The sequence below is a fragment of the Salmo trutta genome, chromosome 2 (genome assembly GCF_901001165.1).
Source record: "Salmo trutta chromosome 2, fSalTru1.1, whole genome shotgun sequence".
Classification (NCBI taxonomy): domain Eukaryota; kingdom Metazoa; phylum Chordata; class Actinopteri; order Salmoniformes; family Salmonidae; genus Salmo; species Salmo trutta.
The window spans coordinates 69,193,919-69,198,144 of NC_042958.1; positions in this window are offsets into that span (position 1 = coordinate 69,193,919).

Here is a 4,226-nt window from a genome sequence, read left to right on the forward strand (position 1 = left end):
AACCACTCCTTTATTGGGGGTGTCTTGCTAATTGCCTATAATTTCCACCTGTTGTCTATTCCATTTGCACAACAGCATGTGAAATTTATTGTCAATCAGTGTTGCGTCCTAAGTGGGCAGTTTGATTTCACAGAAGTGTGATTGACTTGGAGTTACATTGTGTTGTTTAAGTGTTCCCTTTATTTTTTTGAGCAGTATATATAACCCCCAAAAAATATATATATACCCAAATAAAAAACAAACATCCTGCTTGGAGTTTGCCAGACGGCACCTAAAGGGCTCTCGGACCATGAGAAACAAGATTCTCTGGTCTGATGAAACCAAGATGGAACTCTTTGGCCTGAATGCCAAGCATCACATCTGGAGAAACCTGGGACCATCACTCCGGTGTGGGGATGTTTTTCAGTGGAAGGGTCTGGAAGACTAGTCAGGAGGCAAAGATGAACGTTGCAAAATACAGAGAGATCCTTGATGAAAAGCTTTTCTAGAGGACTCAGGAACTCAGACTGGGGCAAAGGTTCCCCTTCCAACAGGACAACAATCTTAAGCACATAGCCAAGACAACACGGGAGTGGCTTTGGGACAGGTCTCTGAATATCCTTGAGTGGCCCAGCCAGAACCCGGGCGAGGCTGTAATCGCTGCCAAAGGTGCTTCAACAAAGTACTGAGTAAAGGGTCTGAATACTTATTTAAATGTGATATTTAAAAAAAAAAATGTAATAGATTTTTTTTAAATTGTGCAAACGCGTTATTGCTTTGTGGGGTATTGTGTGTAGATCGATGATAAATAATTGAATCTATTTTAAAATAAGGCTGTAATGTAACTAAATGTGGAAAAAGTCAAGGGGTCTGAATATTTTTTGAATGCACTGTAAAGCCAATCTAATATCAGGGTGATTACATCAATCGTTTATAGAAATGAGATCCATTCCATTTAGCTCCACATGAATAAAAAATGTATTAATAGAACTGAACTTGAATGAACCCAAACCATGTATTGATAGAAATTATATGTAATCGTCAAACATTGATCATGCATATGATAATTAGGGTCAGATCCACTGAATTGGGGTCAAACTAAATGAATTGGTGCAATTCGATTGACTAAATTGACAAACTATTTTTTGTGCATGTGATGGAGAAAAGTTTCATGTTACAAGGCTGGTGAAGCAGGAACCCGGATTGCCAAATTTCTATTCCCGGCTGTTCCCTATCATAAATCATCCCAAATAAAGTTGATATGTTTGTTTACTTTTTTGGAATTTGGAATGATCAGAACACTCGGATTTTATAAGGAAATTCCCTCCTACGATAGCTGCACACTACTGAATATTATGTAGAAAATGTCAACATCGAGTGAAGGGTAATTCCACGGTAAACGAGTGCCGCTGAGACTTTACCTTTTCACTTTAAAATGTATGCCAAGCGAAAACCCTTGCCTGCAAAGTTTAACAAACCATACACCAAAATGCAGGATGTCTACTTTTAACAATTGCCACTGACTATTTTACAAAGACACACTTACTTGAGAAACAGTGCATATGCAAAGTTTGGTAACAGAATGACGCTAAAATCTCCCTCAGTTTTTGATGAGACCATATTTTCCAAGAACTCTATTAAAGGTCCAGTGCAGCCGTTTTTATCTCAATATCAAATCATTTCTGGGTAACAATTAAGTTACCTTATTGTGATTGTTTTCAATTAAAATGGTCAAAAATAAACAAAAATAGCTTCTTGGCAAAGAGCAGTTTCTCAAGCAATAATGTTTCTTACACGAAAAGGACATTGTCATCATTTTCACAGTATTATTTGAACCTCATAGTATCACTGGACAGTTTATTTAGTACACCCTTCTAATAAACCGTGTCGGACCCCACTTTGCCTCCAGAACAGCTCCCGAGTGGTGCAGCGGTCTAAGGCACTGCATCTCAGTGCAAGAGGCGTCACTACAGTCCCTGGTTCGTATCCAGGCTGTATCACATCCGACCGTGGTTGGGAGTCCCATAGGGCTGTGCACAATAGGCCCAGCATCGTCCAGGTTTGGCCGGGGTAGGCCGTCATTGTAAATAAGAATTTTAGAGAATTTGGCAGTAAGTTCAACCGGGTTCACAACCGCAGACCACGTGTAACCACGCCAGCCCAGTACCTCCACATCCGGCTTCTTCGCCTGCGGGATCGTCTGAGACCAGCCACCCGGACAGCTGATGAAACTGTGGGTTTGTACAACCAAAGAATTTCTGCACAAACTGTCAGAAACCGTCTCAGGGAAGCTCATCTGCGTGATCCTCGTCCTCACCAGGGTCTTGATCTGACTGTAGTTCGGCGTCGTAACCGACTTCAGTGGGCAAATTCTCACCTTCGATGGCCACTGACATGCTGGAGAAGTGCGCTCTTCACAGATGAATCCTGGCTTCAGCTGTACCAGGCAGATGGCAGACAACGTGTATTGCGTCGTGCGGGCGAGCGGTTTGCTGATGTCAACGTTGTGAACAGAGTACCCTATGGTGTCAGTGGGGTTATGGCATGGGCAGGCATAAGCTACGGTCAACGAACACAATTGCATTTCATGAATGGTAATTTGAATGGACAGAGATATTGTGACGAGATCCTGATGCCCATTGTCGTGCCATTCATCCGCCGCCATCACCTCATGTTTCAGCGTGATAATGCAGAGCCCCATGTTGCAAGGATCTGAACACAATTCCTGGAATCTGAAAATGTCCCAGTTGTTCTTCTGGCCTGCATACTCACCAGACATGTTACCCATTGAGCCTGTTTGGGATGCTCTGGATCCACGTGTACGACAGTGTTTCAGTTCCAGCCAAAATATCCAGTAATTTCTCACAACCATTGAAGAGGAGTGTGTTAACATTCCACAGGCCACAATCAACAGCCTGATCAACTCTATGCGAAGGAGATGTCCTGCTGCATATGTAAAATTGTGGTCACACCAGATACTGACTGTTTTTCTGATCCATGCCACTACCTATGTTTTGTACTCCCAGTCATGTGAAATCCATAGATTAGGGCCTAATGAATTTATTTCAATCGACTGTTTTCCTTATATGAACTGTAACTCAGTCAAATCTTTCAAATTGTTGCATGTTTGCTTTAATTTTTTTTCTCCAGTGTTGATAAGTATGTACTCAATATTCAGGAGGCCTTGTCCATTGATAATGTACGTTTAATTTTCTTTCGGGCTCTATTCTTATTGCACCAGACAAAAACATGCAACGGCACAGCCAGCACACATATCCCGACAACGGATATGCTATTTGTTATACTGTCTTTGGGCAAGTTCAGTTGCAATGCTGTTTGTAAAAAATATTTGGGCAAGTGCAACATCAATTGTACAAAGCACTTTTCATTTCTGATCAAGAAGCCTAAATTACATTATCACTCCATAGGTGCTTGATCAGTTTGTGGACACCATTTGGAAAAGATAGGGTGCTTTATGGCATAATATTATTGATCTCAAAATCTGTTAATATATCACTTATCTTCCGGAATGTTACTTTTTTTACGTTGTACATTTTAGTTTGAAATGTTGGTCAAACTTTGTCTAAAGCCTACAGGTATAGCCAGCTTTAAATGCTTTATAACTTGTTATGCATGAGTCTCTTATTAGGCTTATAGTTATGTCAGAAATGTTAAACTTACTCAAAATGCCTGGTCTTTAGTCATAATCATTATGATATATATATATTATTTTGATGATATTACATTAGAATGGGGTCATACATAAATGACTTATATCTGGCCAGACAGCCTATTGCATGTAGCCTAGTTTTGACTCTAGTCATGTATGTAGCCTAGTTTTGACTCTAGTCATGTATGTAGCCTAGTTTTGACTCTAGTCATGTATGTAGCCTAGTTTTGACTCTAGTCATATTGCGAAATAGATTGACTCACTTTGATTATATGTCCAAAATACTACATTTAGTCTTTCCCACTACTTTTCATGGCAAAACCCAGAGCCTTATAAATACATTTCAATTTTTTATTAAGGAACAGATCGGCTGTTTTCGGCGGCGCGGAATGTATTCCTAGTATGACCAATTACCCTAAACACGAAAGTAGGCAAGCGGTTTGATTGTCTTTCTAATCAGGAAAAAAATAAAATAAAGTACTAAGCATGACGCGGTTATTAAGTGATCATAGTGCATTAACATACTCATAAAATAAAATACGTGACGCCCTCGCGATGAGTGGTCAAAGACACCTGA